We start from the raw sequence: 17,712 nt of genomic DNA, 5'->3' as shown, positions 1-17,712 counted from the left end.
ATCTGTGAGGAGGGGGATGTACACGGTGATGAATCGGAGGATGATGAGGTGGACATCTTGCCTCTATAGAGCCAGTTTGTGCAAGGAGAGATTAATTGCTTCTTTTTTGGTGGGGGTCCAAACCAACCCGTCATTTCAGTCACAGTCGTGTGGCAGACCCTGTCACTGAAATGATGGGTTGGTTAAAGTGTGCATGTCCTGTTTATACAACATAAGGGTGGGTGGGAGGGCCCAAGGCAATTCCACCTTGCACCTCTTTTTTCTTTTATTTTTCTTTGCGTCATGTGCTGTTTGGGGAGTGTTTTTTGGAAGGGCCATCCTGCGTGACACTGCAGTGCCACTCCTAGATGGGCCAGGTGTTTGTGTCGGCCACTTGGGTCGCTGAGCTTAGTCACACAGCTACCTCATTGTGCCTCTTTTTTTCTTTGCGTCATGTGCTGTTTGGGGAGTGTTTTTTGGAAGGGCCATCCTGCGTGACACTGCAGTGACACTCCTAGATGGGCCAGGTGTTTGTGTCGTCCACTTGGGTCGCTGAGCTTAGTCACACAGCTACCTCATTGCGCCTCTTTTTTTCTTTGCGTCATGTGCTGTTTGGGGAGTGTTTTTTGGAAGGGCCATCCTGCGTGACACTGCAGTGCCACTCCTAGATGGGCCAGGTGTTTGTGTCGGCCACTTGGGTCGCTGAGCTTAGTCACACAGCTACCTCATTGCGCCTCTTTTTTTCTTTGCGTCATGTGCTGTTTGGGGAGTGTTTTTTGGAAGGGCCATCATGCGTGACACTGCAGTGCCACTCCTAGATGGGCCAGGTGTTTGTGTCGGCCACTTGGGTCACTGAGCTTAGTCATCCAGCGACCTCGGTGCAAATTTTAGGACTAAAAATAATATTGTGAGGTGTGAGGTGTTAAGAATAGACTGAGAATGAGTGGAAATTATGGTTATTGAGGTTAATAATACTTTGGGATCAAAATGACTCCCAAATTCTATGATTTAAGCTGTTTTTTAGGGTTTTTTGAAAAAAACACCCGAATCCAAAACACACCCGAATCCGACAAAAAAAATTCGGTGAGGTTTAGCCAAAACGCGTTCGAACCCAAAACACGGCCGCGGAACCGAACCCAAAACCAAAACACAAAACCCGAAAAATTTCCGGTGCACATCTCTAGTGGCCATGCCATGTCACTGTGCAGGAGCCAGCACCGCTCACACACTAGTCCCCGGTGCAGCCCCCAACCCCCGGGACACCCGGAGCAACAAAATGTAGATTCAGGCCACCAGGCCACGCCCCTACCTATGAAACCATGCCTCCTTTTTACCATTGCGCTGCTTATCTGCGCGCACTGCATTACAATCTCCCTCGCCACCTCTCTGGGTGTCACCAGTGATAGTGACACCTCTGCCATGCTTGTAGCAGCTGGTCCTAAGATCTACGCCTCAAGCCCTGAGTGTTTGCCCTTGTGACTTGTTGATCATCATAGCAAAGCAGATGCTTACAGAAAACTGCAGGGGCTTAGATTGAAAATAAAAAAAATTGATGGGTATAAGGTAGAGAGGAGCGGGTTCGGTTCTCCGAGAACCGAATTCCCCACGAACTCCACGTGGTTTACACTGGTACGAGGCAGGCTCGGTTGTTCCCGCCTGACTCGGAAAACCTGAACAAGGGAAAATGTCATCATCCCGCTGTCGGATTCTCGCGAGATTCGGATTCCATATAAAGAGCTGCGCGTTGCCGCCATTTTTACTCGTGCATTGAAGAGAGAGCGGAGAGGACGTGGCTATGTTCTCTCAGTGGAAATCTCAATATCAGTGCTCAGTATCAGTGGATACTTATTGCTGCTCAGTAATACTAGTAGTGTGTCTCTCCTGCTCAGTGTCAGTTCTCAGTAGTATCCTCATCAGTGCTCAGTATCACTGCTCATTGTCTTGTGCTGCATTGTTGTGCTCAGCATACTACAGTACATTACTAATAGTCCAGTGCTGCATCTTGCTGCTCAGTGTCAGTTCTAGTATCCTCATCAGTGCTCACTATCACTGCTCATTGCATTGTGGTGTTCTGTATACTACAGTAACATAGTAATATAGTAACATAGTTTTTGAGGTTGAATAGAGGCAAATTGCCCATCGTGTTCAACCTGTTTTAAGTTGTGATGATTCTACATACTTGCTGAATAATGTTTTATGACTAGTTAGCTACTACAACTCATGTTACCCCCGGATTAACCATGTTGATATTTTAAGTATTATAACCTTGGATAGCTTTTTCATTCAGAAATGTATCCATTCCTTTTTTAAATCCAATTACAGAGTCCGCCATTACCACCTTCCCTGGCAGGGAATTCCACATCCTGATTGCCCTAACAGTGAAGATCATAGTATCTCTCCTGGCAGGTAAGTAGGAGTTGGGCCAGAGCTGTGGAGGATTGCTGCTCGGGCACCCCCTGTCAAGTGAAGGAGATCCAACTGAGGCAGCACAAGGGAACTCTCGAAAGAAGAACAAGGCTAGAGGAAGATCTGAGACAAAGAAATCTGACTTTTACCAGAGCTGACCAGAGGAAAGCACAAACACAGTCCCCCACTACCACAAATAATGCAGTCGAGTTTCCCACATTTGGGGAAATCACAGGGGTCAGCATACCCAGAATGCAATGAATGAACCTCACCCTGGGAGAACAATCTTCATGACCATGGTATCGCCTATGCAAAATAAGTATGATTTGGGATAGGGCTGGGGAGGGCCGCTGCTCAGGCACATCTCTGTCAAGTAAAGGAGATTCAACTGAGGCAGCACAAGGGAACTCTCATCTGGAGACAACAACTGCAGGGAGAACACATATTTTCAGATGAACATGGGAGGGCAGAAGGCTGCCTAATACTGAAGCACCCCCAAACAACAAACCAAATGCAACAACTAGTACAAGCATTCCTGGGGGAAGTTCTGCAGAAGATGGATTTGCATACGGTGATGTCATCCAAGCAGTGGGCCAAAGTTGGCTGGAACCCTCATCTGCATATGAAAAGAGAAAAGGGGTATGCAGGGCATGGCGGCCTTTTGCGGCGCTTGGATGACCCTTAGTTCGCATTAAACACCCCCACCCTCCTTCGGTGTGGGGCTCATGTTGACAATGCCCCAGCCCCTGAAGCATTCAAGCTGATTTCTTACAGCAGCTTGGCACTGTAACAGCTCCAGAGCTGCTCTGTAAGGCAAGTAAAAGGGTGTGTAGTTTGCATTGTGCATTGGAAGGCACAAAGTAAGCAGACAGGAGGAGAAGTCAGGATAGTGCACAAGGGTATAAAAGGGAGGGGCTCAAGAAAAAAGAAGTGGAAACAGACAGCAAACTAGGCTGGAGAGAGACCTGAGACAAAGAGATCTGAATTATACGAGAGCCGACCAGGGGAAACACAAATTATGCAGTCAAGTTTCCCACATTTGGGGAAATCGCAGGGGCAGCACACCCAGAGTGCAATGGGTGAGCCTTGCCCTGGGAGAAGCACCTTCATGATCATAGTATCTCACCTGGCAGGTAAGTAGGAGTTGGGCTTGAGCTGGGGAGGGTCGCTGCTCGGGCACCCCCCTGTCAAGTGAAGGAGATCCAACTGAGGCAGCACAAGGGAACTCTCGAAAGAAGAACAAGGCTAGAGGAAGATCTGAAACAAAGAAATCTGACTTTTACCAGAGCTGACCAGAGGAAAACACAAACACAGTCCCCCACTACCACAAATAATGCAGTCGAGTTACCCACATTTGGGGAAATCACAGGGGTCAGCATACCCAGAATGCAATGAATGAACCTCACCCTGGGAGAATAATCTTCATGACCATGGTATCTCCTATGCAAAATAAGTATGATTTGGGATAGGGCTGGGGAGGGCCGCTGCTCAGGCACATCTCTGTCAAGTAAAGGAGATTCAACTGAGGCAGCACAAGGGAACTCCAGCATCCTCTACAGACTAAGAGAAAAGGATTTACCGGTAGGTATTAAAATCCTATTTTCTCATACGACCTAGAGGATGCTGGGGTCACATTAAGAACCATGGGGTTATACCAAAGCTCTTGAACGGGTGGAAGAGTGCGTACGACTCTGCAGCACCGAATGACCCAACTTGAGGTTATCATCGGCAAGGATGCAGTGGCGTTAATGTTTCCTGGTGTCAACCTGTATTATTTCAGTAGATATTGAAATGAGGATGCATCTTGCTGCCTTTCCAATGAAGCAAGTTTAATTTAGTAATAGGTGAAAAACCATCCCTACAAAGATGTTAATCAGATACTTGGCTTTGTGGACACTTTTCAGAGAACAAATTTGTTATCATAAAAATAAAGCCAGAAAATGAAGAGCTGTTTAATCACTCAATTGGATTTTTTTGCCAGCATATTTCTTTTTCTCTGCAAACCACTGCTAAATTGTGCTTCCTAGCTGTTTTTATAAAATCACTGAATCAAATCTAACTCTGATTACATCAGAGAAGGCCAGGCACCCTACACCATAACAGGGGTTTTTGAAATTTTGACTTGTCTACTTAAAGATCACCAAAATCTGATAACAAGGTCAATTACATCCCTGGGTGGGATTGAACCACCAACCCTTTGGTTAATAACCAATCACACTAACCAATTGCGCCACAGAGACACTTTGCAAAAGTCCATACTGACAAAGGCTAATAAGCATTCATCTAGAACGTTTCCTAGAAAAACTTTAAAAAGTCAATAATCTGGAGAGTTTTTGTAAGATGTTTCTTCCATCAACCAACGAAGAAACACATTGTTACTTTCCCATGATGAGTGAGTGCTTCAAGATCTCTTGCACTTACATGTGCAGCAGAGTACTGTAATGAAAGCATGCTGGGTTCATAACCCAGAGGTAGGCAGATTGAAACTATCCTCTGCTATATGCATTTTTTTTTTGTTAATTAAAGTAATCCAAAACTGGGATTGATATTTTTTCTCTTTTATTTTTACTTAAAGTACAATAACTTTTACCATTTTAATATGTTTTAATAGTATATTGACAGTATTGTTTTCTTTCAAAAATCCACTTAATTTTCTTTACCCGATTATTAAAATGGTAATTGACAAAAACAAACTACATTGTCACCAGAAGAGCAATACAAAATGTACAAGTGATATATTAAAATCATCTTTCCAGCTTGAATTTCAATGATGCATTGGGGCAACGATTTTGTGAGAAACATCTTCACCCTTAAATAAAGATTTTCTTAATTCCTTACCTGTGTGCTAATTAGATATCACCTTGTTTTCACATTAAACAGACTTCCACATGAGAAAGCAGCAAGGATGCAGTGGCGTTAATGTTTCCTGGTGTCAACCTGTATTATTTCAGTAGATATTGAAATGAGGATGCATCTTGCTGCCTTTCCAATGAAGCAAGTTTAATTTAGTAATAGGTGAAAAACCATCCCTACAAAGATGTTAATCCGATACTTGGCTTTGTGGACACTTTTCAGAGAACAAATTTGTTAGCATAAAAATAAAGCCAGAAAATGAAGAGCTGTTTAATCACTCAATTGGATTTTTCTGCCAGCATATTTCATTTTCTCTGCAACCCACTGCTAAATTGTGCTTCCTAGCTGTTTTTTGATAAAATCACTTAATCAAATCTAACTCTGATTACATCAGAGTAGGCCAGGTACCCTACACCATAAGAGGGGGTTTGAAATTTTGACTTGTCTACTTAAAGATCACCAAAATCTGATGACAAGGTCAATAACATCCCTGGGTGGGATTGAACCACCAACCCTTTGGTTAATAACCAAACACACTAACCGATTGCACCACAGAGACACTTTGCAAAAGTACATACTGACAAAGGCTAATAAGCATTCATCTAGAACGTTTCCTAGAAAACTTTAAAAAGTCAATAATCTGGAGAGATTTTGTAAGATGTTTCTTCCATCAACCAATGAAGAAACGCATTGGTACTTTCCCATGATGAGTGAGTGCTTCAGGATCTCTTGCACTTACATGTGCAGCAGAGTACTGCAATGGAAGCATGCTGGGCCCATAACCCAGAGGTAGGCAGATTGAAACTATCCTCTGCTATATGCATTTTTTTTTGTTAATTAAAGTAATCCAAAACTGGGATTGATATTTTTGCTCTTTTATTTTTACTTAAAGTACAATAACTTTTACCATTTTAATTTGTTTTAATAGTATATTGACAGTATTGTTTTCTTTCAAAAATCCACTTAATTTTCTTTACCCTATTATTAAAATGGTAATTGACAAAAACAAACTACATTGTCACCAGAAGAGCAATACAAAATGTACAAGTGATATATTAAAATCATCTTTCCAGCTTGAATTTCAATGATGCATTGGGGCAACGATTTTGTGAGAAACATCTTCACCCTTAAATAAAGATTTTCTTAATTCCTTACCTGTGTGCTAATTAGATATCACCTTGTTTTCACATTAAACAGACTTACACATGAGAAAGCAGCAAGGATGCAGTGGCGTTAATGTTTCCTGGTGTCAACCTGTATTATTTCAGTAGATATTGAAATGAGGATGCATCTTGCTGCCTTTCCAATGAAGCAAGTTTAATTTAGTAATAGGTGAAAAACCATCCCTACAAAGATGTTAATCAGATACTTGGCTTTGTGGACACTTTTCAGAGAACAAATTTGATAGCATAAAAATAAAGCCAGAAAATGAAGAGCTGTTTAATCACTCAATTGGATTTTTTTGCCAGCATATTTCTTTTTCTCTGCAAACCACTGCTAAATTGTGCTTCCTAGCTGTTTTTATAAAATCACTGAATCAAATCTAACTCTGATTACATCAGAGAAGGCCAGGTACCCTACACCATAACAGGGGTTTTTGAAATTTTGACTTGTCTACTTAAAGATCACCAAAATCTGATAACAAGGTCAATTACGTCCCTGGGTGGGATTGAACCACCAACCTTTTGGTTAATAGCCGTACACACTAACTGATTGCGCCACAGCGACACTTTGCAAAAGTACATACTGACAAAGGCTAATAAGCATTCATCTAGAACGTTTCCTAGAAAAACTTTAAATAGTCAATAATCTGGAGAGTTTTTGTAAGATGTTTCTTCCATCAACCAATGAAGAAACACATTGGTACTTTCCCATGATGAGTGAGTGCTTCAGGATCTCTTGCAATTACATGTGCAGCAGAGTACTGTAATGGAAGCTCGCTGGGTCCATAACCCAGAGGTAGGCAGATTGAAACTATCCTCTGCTATATGCATTTTTTTTTGTTAATTAAAGTAAACCAAAACTGGGATTGATATTTTTGCTCTTTTATTTTTACTTAAAGTAACAATAAGTTTTACCATTTTAATTTGTTTTAATAGTATATTGACAGTATTGTTTTCTTTCAAAAATCCACTTAATTTTCTTTACCCGATTATTAAAATGGTAATTGACAAAAACAAACTACATTGTCACCAGAAGAGCAATACAAAATGTACAAGTGATATATTAAAATCATCTTTCCAGCTTGGATTTCAATGATGCATTGGGGCAACGATTTTGTGAGAAACATCTTCACCCTTAAATAAAGATTTTCTTAATTCCTTACCTGTGTGCTAATTAGATATCACCTTGTTTTCACATTAAACAGACTTCCACATGAGAAAACAGCAAAGATGCAGTGGCGTTAATGTTTCATGGTGTCAACCTGTATTATTTCCGTAGATATTGAAATGAGGATGCATCTTGCTGCCTTTCCAATGAAGCAAGTTTAATTTAGTAATAGGTGAAAAACCATCCCTACAAAGATGTTAATCAGATACTTGGCTTTGTGGACACTTTTCAGAGAACAAATTTGTTATCATAAAAATAAAGCCAGAAAATGAAGAGCTGTTTAATCACTCAATTGTATTTTTCTGCCAGCTTTTTTCTTTTTCTCTGCAACCCACTGCTAAATTGTGCTTCCTAGCTGTTTTTTTTATAAAATCACTTAATCAAATCTAACTCTGATTACATCAGAGAAGGCCAGGTACCCTACACCATAAGAGGGGGTTTGCAATTTTGACTTGTCTACTTAAATATCACCAAAATCTGATCACAAGGTCAATTACGTCCCTGGGTGGGATTGAACCACCAACCTTTTGATTAATAGCTGAACACACTAACCGATTGCGCCACAGAGACACTTTGCAAAAAGAATATACTGACAAAGACTAATAAGCATTCATCTAGAACGTTTCCTAGAAAAACTTTAAAAAGTCAATAATCTGGAGAGTTTTTGTAAGATGTTTCTTCCAGCAACCAATGAAGAAACACATTGGTACTTTCGCATGATGAGTGAGTGCTTCAGGATCTCTTGCACTTACATGTGCAGCAGAGTACTGCAATGGAAGCATGCTGGGCCCATAACCCAGAGGTAGGCAGATTGAAACTATCCTTTGCTATATGCATTTTTTTTTTTGTTCATTAAAGTAATCCAAAACTGGGATTGATATTTTAGCTTTTATTTTTACTTAAAGTACAATAACTTTTACCATTTTAATTTGTTTTAATAGTATATTGACAGTATTGTTTTCTTTCAAAAATCCACTTAATTTTCTTTACCCTATTATTAAAATGGTAATTGACAAAAACAAACTACATTGTCACCAGAAGAGCAATACAAAATGTACAAGTGATATATTAAAATCATCTTTCCAGCTTGAATTTCAATGATGCATTGGGGCAATGATTTTGTGAGAAACATCTTTACCCTTAAATAAAGATTTTCTTAATTCCTTACCTGTGTGCTAATTAGATATCACCTTGTTTTCACATTAAACAGACTTCCACATGAGAAAGCAGCAAGGATGCAGTGGCGTTAATGTTTCCTGGTGTCAACCTGTATTATTTCAGTAGATATTGAAATGAGGATGCATCTTGCTGCCTTTCCAATGAAGCAAGTTTAATTTAGTAATAGGTGAAAAACCATCCCTACAAATATGTTAATCAGATACTTGGCTTTGTGGACACTTTTCAGAGAACAAATTAGTTAGCATAAAAATAAAGCCAGAAAATGAAGAGCTGTTTAATCACTCAATTGGATTTTTCTGCCAGCATATTTCTTTTTCTCTGCAACCCACTGCTAAATTGTGCTTCCTAGCTGTTTTTATAAAATCACTGAATCAAATCTAACTCTGATTACATCAGAGAAGGCCAGGTACCTTACACCATAACAGGGGGTTTGAAATTTTGACTTGTCTGCTTAAAGATCACCAAAATCTGATAACAAGGTCAATTAAGTCCCTGGGTGGGATTGAACCACCAACCTTTTGGTTAATAGCCTTACACACTAACTGATTGCGCCACAGCGACACTTTGCAAAAGTAATTACTGACAAAGGCTAATAAGCATTCATCTAGAACGATTCCTAGAAACATTTTAAAAAGTCAATAATGTGGAGAGTTTTTGTAAGATGTTTCTTCCATCAACCAATGAAGAAACACATTGGTACTTTCCCATGATGAGTGAGTGCTTCAGGATCTCTTGCACTTACATGTGCAGCAGAGTACTGTAATGGAAGCATGCTGGGTCCATAACCCAGAGGTAGGCAGATTGAAACTATCCTCTGCTATATGCATTTTTTTTTTGTTCATTAAAGTAATCCAAAACTGGTATTGATATTTTAGCTTTTATTTTTACTTAAAGTACAATAACTTTTACCATTTTAATTTGTTTTAATAGTATATTGACAGTATTGTTTTCTTTCAAAAATCCAATTAATTTTCTTTACCCGATTATTAAAATGGTAACTGACAAAAACAAACTACATTGTCACCAGAAGAGCAATACAAAATGTACAAGTGATATATTAAAATCATCTTTCCAGCTTGAATTTCAATGATGCATTGGGGCAACGATTTTGTGAGAAACATCTTCACCCTTAAAATAAGATTTTACTTACCGATAAATCTATTTCTCGGAGTCCGTAGTGGATGCTGGGGTTCCTGAAAGGACCATGGGGAATAGCGGCTCCGCAGGAGACAGGGCACAAAAAGTAAAGCTTTTTCCGATCAGGTGGTGTGCACTGGCTCCTCCCCCTATGACCCTCCTCCAGACTCCAGTTAGGTACTGTGCCCGGACGAGCGTACACAATAAGGGAGGATTTTGAATCCCGGGTAAGACTCATACCAGCCACACCAATCACACCGTACAACTTGTGATCTAAACCCAGTTAACAGTATGATAACAGCGGAGCCTCTGAAAGATGGCTTCCTTCAACAATAACCCGAATTAGTTAACAATAACTATGTACAATTTATGCAGATAATCCGCACTTGGGATGGGCGCCCAGCATCCACTACGGACTCCGAGAAATAGATTTATCGGTAAGTAAAATCTTATTTTCTCTATCGTCCTAGTGGATGCTGGGGTTCCTGAAAGGACCATGGGGATTATACCAAAGCTCCCAAACGGGCGGGAGAGTGCGGATGACTCTGCAGCACCGAATGAGAGAACTCCAGGTCCTCCTTAGCCAGAGTATCAAATTTGTAAAATTTTACAAACGTGTTCTCCCCTGACCACGTAGCTGCTCGGCAAAGTTGTAATGCCGAGACCCCTCGGGCAGCCGCCCAAGATGAGCCCACCTTCCGTGTGGAGTGGGCCTTTACAGATTTAGGCTGTGGCAGGCCTGCCACAGAATGTGCAAGTTGGATTGTGCTACAGATCCAACGAGCAATCGTCTGCTTAGACGCAGGAGCACCCATCTTGTTGGGTGCATACAATATAAACAACGAGTCAGATTTTCTGACTCCAGCTGTCCTTGCAATATATATTTTTAATGCTCTGACAACGTCCAGTAACTTGGAGTCCTCCAAGTCACTTGTAGCCGCAGGCACTACAATAGGCTGGTTCAGATGAAATGCTGACACCACCTTAGGGAGAAAATGCGGACGAGTCCGCAGTTCTGCCCTGTCCGAATGGAAAATCAGATATGGGCTTTTGTAAGATAAAGCTGCCAATTCTGACACTCTCCTGGCAGAAGCCAGGGCTAGAAGCATGGTCACTTTCCATGTGAGATATTTCAAATCCACCTTTTTTAGTGGTTCAAACCAATGAGATTTTAGGAAGTCCAAAACCACATTGAGATCCCACGGTGCCACTGGAGGCACCACAGGAGGCTGTATATGCAGCACTCCCTTAACAAAGGTCTGGACTTCAGGGACTGAAGCCAATTCTTTTTGAAAGAAAATCGACAGGGCCGAAATTTGAACCTTAATAGATCCCAATTTGAGACCCATTGACAATCCTGATTGCAGGAAATGTAGGAATCGACCCAGTTGAAATTCCTCCGTCGGAGCACTCCGATCTTCGCACCACGCAACATATTTTCGCCAAATTCGGTGATAATGTTGCACGGTTACTTCCTTCCTTGCTTTAATCAAAGTAGGAATGACTTCTTCCGGCATGCCTTTTTCCTTTAGGATCCGGCGTTCAACCGCCATGCCGTCAAACGCAGCCGCGGTAAGTCTTGAAACAGACAGGGACCTTGCTGAAGCAAGTCCCTCCTTAGAGGTAGAGGCCACGGATCTTCCGTGATCATCTCTTGAAGTTCCGGGTACCAAGTCCTTCTTGGCCAATCCGGAACCACTAGTATCGTTCTTACGCCTCTTTGCCGTATAATTCTCAATACTTTTGGTATGAGAGGCAGAGGAGGAAACACATACACCGACTGGTACACCCAAGGCGTTACCAGCGCGTCCACAGCTATTGCCTGCGGATCTCTTGACCTGGCGCAATACCTGTCCAGTTTTTTGTTGAGGCGAGACGCCATCATGTCCACCATTGGTCTTTCCCAACGGGTTACCAGCATGTGGAAGACTTCTGGATGAAGTCCCCACTCTCCCGGGTGAAGATCGTGTCTGCTGAGGAAGTCTGCTTCCCAGTTGTCCACTCCCGGGATGAACACTGCTGACAGTGCTATCACATGATTCTCTGCCCAGCGAAGAATCCTTGCAGCTTCTGCCATTGCACTCCTGCTTCTTGTGCCGCCCTGTCTGTTCACATGGGCGACTGCCGTGATGTTGTCCGACTGGATCAACACCGGTTTTCCCTGAAGCAGAGGTTCTGCCTGGCTTAGAGCATTGTATATTGCTCTTAGTTCCAGAATGTTTATGTGAAGAGACGTTTCCAGGCTCGTCCATACTCCCTGGAAGTTTCTTCCTTGTGTGACTGCTCCCCAGCCTCTCAGGCTGGCGTCCGTGGTCACCAGGATCCAATCCTGTATGCCGAATCTGCGGCCCTCCAATAGATGAGCACTCTGCAACCACCACAGAAGAGACACCCTTGTCCTTGGAGACAGGGTTATCCGCAGGTGCATCTGAAGATGCGACCCTGACCATTTGTCCAACAGATCCCTTTGGAAAATTCTTGCGTGGAATCTGCCGAATGGAATTGCTTCGTAAGAAGCCACCATTTTTCCCAGGACTCTTGTGCATTGATGTACAGACACCTTTCCTGGTTTTAGGAGGTTCCTGACAAGCTCGGATAACTCCTTGGCTTTTTCCTCCGGGAGAAAAACCTTTTTCTGAACCGTGTCCAGAATCATCCCTAGGAACAGCAGACGAGTTGTCGGCATTAACTGGGATTTTGGAATATTCAGAATCCACCCGTGCTGTTTTAGCACTTCTTGAGACAGTGCTAATCCCATCTCTAGCTGTTCTCTGGACCTCGCCCTTATTAGGAGATCGTCCAAGTATGGGATAATTAATACGCCTTTTCTTCGAAGAAGAATCATCATCTCGGCCATTACCTTTGTAAAGATCCGAGGTGCCGTGGACAATCCGAACGGCAGCGTCTGAAACTGATAGTGACAGTTTTGTACAACGAACCTGAGGTACCCCTGGTGTGAGGGGTAAATTGGAACGTGGAGATACGCATCCTTGATGTCCAAGGATACCATAAAGTCCCCCTCTTCCAGGTTCGCTATCACTGCTCTGAGTGACTCCATTTTGAACTTGAACTTCTTTATGTACAGGTTCAAGGACTTCAGATTTAGAATAGGCCTTACCGAGCCATCCGGCTTCGGTACCACAAAAAGAGTGGAATAATACCCCTTCCCTTGTTGCAGAAGAGGTACCTTGACTATCACCTGCTGAGAGTACAGCTTGTGAATGGCTTCCAACACCGTCTCCCTTTCGGAGGGGGACGTTGGTAAAGCAGACTTCAGGAAACGGCGAGGTGGATCTGTCTCTAATTCCAACCTGTATCCCTGAGATATTATCTGCAGGATCCAGGGATCTACTTGCGAGTGAGCCCACTGCGCGCTGTAATTTTTGAGACGACCCCCCACCGTCCCCGAGTCCGCTTGAGAAGCCCCAGCGTCATGCTGAGGCTTTTGTAGAAGCCGGGGAGGGCTTCTGATCCTGGGAAGGAGCTGCGTGTTGCTGTCTCTTCCCTCGACCTTTGCCTCGTGGCAGATATGAATAGCCCTTTGCTCTCTTATTTTTAAAGGAACGAAAGGGCTGCGGTTGAAAAGTCGGTGCCTTTTTCTGTTGGGGAGTGACTTGAGGTAGAAAGGTGGATTTCCCGGCTGTAGCCGTGGCCACCAAATCTGATAGACCGACTCCAAATAACTCCTCCCCTTTATACGGCAAAACTTCCATATGCCGTTTTGAATCCGCATCGCCTGTCCACTGTCGCGTCCATAAAGCTCTTCTGGCCGAAATGGACATAGCACTTACCCGTGATGCCAGTGTGCATATATCCCTCTGTGCATCACGCATATAAAGAAATGCATCCTTTATTTGTTCTAACGACAGTAAAATATTGTCCCTGTCCAGGGTATCAATATTTTCAATCAGGGACTCTGACCAAACTACCCCCGCACTGCCCATCCAGGCAGTCGCTACAGCTGGTCGTAGTATAACACCTGCATGTGTGTATATACTTTTTTGGATATTTTCCATCCTCCTATCTGATGGATCTTTAAGTGCGGCCGTCTCAGGAGAGGGTAACGCCACTTGTTTAGATAAGCGTGTTAGCGCCTTGTCCACCCTAGGAGGTGTTTCCCAGCGCTCCCTAACCTCTGGCGGGAAAGGGTATAATGCCAATAATTTCTTTGAAATTATCAGCTTTTTATCAGGGGCAACCCACGCTTCATTACACACGTCATTTAGTTCTTCTGATTCAGGAAAAACTATAGGTAGTTTTTTCATACCCCACATAATACCCTGTTTAGTGGTACCTGTAGTATCAGCTAAATGTAACGCCTCCTTCATTGCCAAAATCATATAACGTGTGGCCCTACTGGAAAATACGGTTGATTCGTCACCGTCACCACTGGAGTCATCGCCTGTGTCTGGGTCTGTGTCGACCGACTGAGGCAAAGGGCGTTTCACAGCCCCTGACGGTGTTTGAGTCGCCTGGACAGGCACTAATTGATTGTCCGGCCGTCTCATGTCGTCAAACGACTGCTTTAGCGTGTTGACACTATCCCGTAGTTCCATAAATAAAGGCATCCATTCTGGTGTCGACTCCCTAGGGGGTGACATCCTCATATTTGGCAATTGCTCCGCCTCCACACCAATATCGTCCTCATACATGTCGACACACACGTACCGACACACAGCAGACACACAGGGAATGCTCCTAATGAAGACAGGACCCACTAGCCCTTTGGGGAGACAGAGGGAGAGTTTGCCAGCACACACCAAAAGCGCTATATATATATCAGGGATAGCCTTATAATAAGTGCTCCCTTATAGCTGCTTTGTTATATCAAAATATCGCCATAAATGTGCCCCCCCCTCTCTGTTTTACCCTGTTTCTGTAGTGCAGTGCAGGGGAGAGACTTGGGAGCCGTCCTGACCAGCGGAGCTGTGAGAGGAAATGGCGCCGTGTGCTGAGGAGATAGGCCCCGCCCCTTTTCCGGCGGGCTCGTCTCCCGCTATTTAGAAAAATTAGGCAGGGGTTAAATATCTCCATATAGCCTCTAGGGCTATATGTGAGGTATTTTTAGCCTTTATAGGTACTCATTTGCCTCCCAGGGCGCCCCCCTCCCAGCGCCCTGCACCCTCAGTGACTGCCGTGTGAAGTGTGCTGAGAGGAAAATGGCGCACAGCTGCAGTGCTGTGCGCTACCTTTAGAAGACTGCAGGAGTCTTCAGCCGCCGATTCTGGACCTCTTCTGACTTCAGCATCTGCAAGGGGGCCGGCGGCGCGGCTCCGGTGACCATCCAGGCTGTACCTGTGATCGTCCCTCTGGAGCTTGATGTCCAGTAGCCAAGAAGCCAATCCATCCTGCACGCAGGTGAGTTGACTCCTTCTCCCCTCAGTCCCTCGCTGCAGTGATCCTGTTGCCAGCAGGAATCACTGTAAAATAAAAAACCTAGCTAAACTTTTTCTAAGCAGCTCTTTAGGAGAGCCACCTAGATTGCACCCTTCTCGGCCGGGCACAAAAATCTAACTGGAGTCTGGAGGAGGGTCATAGGGGGAGGAGCCAGTGCACACCACCTGATCGGAAAAAGCTTTACTTTTTGTGCCCTGTCTCCTGCGGAGCCGCTATTCCCCATGGTCCTTTCAGGAACCCCAGCATCCACTAGGACGATAGAGAAATAAAGATTTTCTTAATTCCTTACCTGTGTGCTAATTAGATATCACCTTGTTTTCACATTAAACAGACTTCCACATGAGAAAGCAGCAAGGATGCAGTGGCGTTAATGTTTCCTGGTGTCAACCTGTATTATTTCAGTAGATATTGAAATGAGGATGCATCTTGCTGCCTTTCCAATGAAGCAAGTTTAATTTAGTAATAGGTGAAAAACCATCCCTACAAAGGTGTTAATCAGAGACTTGGCTTTGTGGACACTTTTCAGAGAACAAATTTGTTATCATAAAAATAAAGCCAGAAAATGAAGAGCTGTTTAATCACTCAATTGTATTTTTCTGCCAGCATTTTTCTTTTTCTCTGCAACCCACTGCTAAATTGTGCTTCCTAGCTGTTTTTTTATAAAATCACTTAATCAAATCTAACTCTGATTACATCAGAGAAGGCCAGGTACCCTACACCATAAGAGGGGGTTTGCAATTTTGACTTGTCTACTTAAATATCACCAAAATCTGATCACAAGGTCAATTACGTCCCTGGGTGGGATTGAACCACCAACCTTTTGATTAATAGCTGAACACACTAACCGATTGCGCCACAGAGACACTTTGCAAAAAGAATATACTGACAAAGACTAATAAGCATTCATCTAGAACGTTTCCTAGAAAAACTTTAAAAAGTCAATAATCTGGAGAGTTTTTGTAAGATGTTTCTTCCAGCAACCAATGAAGAAACACATTGGTACTTTCGCATGATGAGTGAGTGCTTCAGGATCTCTTGCACTTACATGTGCAGCAGAGTACTGCAATGGAAGCATGCTGGGCCCATAACCCAGAGGTAGGCAGATTGAAACTATCCTTTGCTATATGCATTTTTTTTTTGTTCATTAAAGTAATCCAAAACTGGGATTGATATTTTAGCTTTTATTTTTACTTAAAGTACAATAACTTTTACCATTTTAATTTGTTTTAATAGTATATTGACAGTATTGTTTTCTTTCAAAAATCCACTTAATTTTCTTTACCCTATTATTAAAATGGTAATTGACAAAAACAAACTACATTGTCACCAGAAGAGCAATACAAAATGTACAAGTGATATATTAAAATCATCTTTCCAGCTTGAATTTCAATGATGCATTGGGGCAATGATTTTGTGAGAAACATCTTTACCCTTAAATAAAGATTTTCTTAATTCCTTACCTGTGTGCTAATTAGATATCACCTTGTTTTCACATTAAACAGACTTCCACATGAGAAAGCAGCAAGGATGCAGTGGCGTTAATGTTTCCTGGTGTCAACCTGTATTATTTCAGTAGATATTGAAATGAGGATGCATCTTGCTGCCTTTCCAATGAAGCAAGTTTAATTTAGTAATAGGTGAAAAACCATCCCTACAAATATGTTAATCAGATACTTGGCTTTGTGGACACTTTTCAGAGAACAAATTAGTTAGCATAAAAATAAAGCCAGAAAATGAAGAGCTGTTTAATCACTCAATTGGATTTTTCTGCCAGCATATTTCTTTTTCTCTGCAACCCACTGCTAAATTGTGCTTCCTAGCTGTTTTTATAAAATCACTGAATCAAATCTAACTCTGATTACATCAGAGAAGGCCAGGTACCCTACACCATAACAGGGGGTTTGAAATTTTGACTTGTCTGCTTAAAGATCACCAAAATCTGATAACAAGGTCAATTAAGTCCCTGGGTGGGATTGAACCACCAACCTTTTGGTTAATAGCCTTACACACTAACTGATTGCGCCACAGCGACACTTTGCAAAAGTACTTACTGACAAAGGCTAATAAGCATTCATCTAGAACGATTCCTAGAAACATTTTAAAAAGTCAATAATGTGGAGAGTTTTTGTAAGATGTTTCTTCCATCAACCAATGAAGAAACACATTGGTACTTTCCCATGATGAGTGAGTGCTTCAGGATCTCTTGCACTTACATGTGCAGCAGAGTACTGTAATGGAAGCATGCTGGGTCCATAACCCAGAGGTAGGCAGATTGAAACTATCCTCTACTATATGCATTTTTTTTTGTTCATTAAAGTAATCCAAAACTGGGATTGATATTTTAGCTTTTATTTTTACTTAAAGTACAATAACTTTTACCATTTTAATTTGTTTTAATAGTATATTGACAGTATTGTTTTCTTTCAAAAA

General features: G+C 42.4%; 3 non-coding genes across 3 annotated transcripts; all 3 read right to left on the bottom strand.

The window, feature by feature from the left end:
* Positions 1-2,544: 2,544 nt before the first annotated feature.
* Positions 2,545-2,708, bottom strand: LOC135042889 (U1 spliceosomal RNA). The gene has a single exon (XR_010235945.1). It is a non-coding gene; the product is annotated as a U1 spliceosomal RNA (small nuclear RNA).
* Positions 2,709-3,363: 655 nt separating this feature from the next.
* LOC135042906 (U1 spliceosomal RNA) lies at positions 3,364-3,526 on the bottom strand. The gene has a single exon (XR_010235962.1). It is a non-coding gene; the product is annotated as a U1 spliceosomal RNA (small nuclear RNA).
* A 152-nt stretch (positions 3,527-3,678) lies between these two features.
* Positions 3,679-3,842, bottom strand: LOC135042896 (U1 spliceosomal RNA). The gene has a single exon (XR_010235952.1). It is a non-coding gene; the product is annotated as a U1 spliceosomal RNA (small nuclear RNA).
* Between the last annotated feature and the right edge of the window lie 13,870 nt (positions 3,843-17,712).

This window comes from Pseudophryne corroboree, unplaced genomic scaffold (genome assembly GCF_028390025.1).
Source record: "Pseudophryne corroboree isolate aPseCor3 unplaced genomic scaffold, aPseCor3.hap2 scaffold_841, whole genome shotgun sequence".
Lineage (NCBI taxonomy): Eukaryota > Metazoa > Chordata > Amphibia > Anura > Myobatrachidae > Pseudophryne > Pseudophryne corroboree.
The sequence above is the reverse complement of the archived record's forward strand: the minus strand, read 5'-3'. Positions and strand labels throughout refer to the sequence as shown.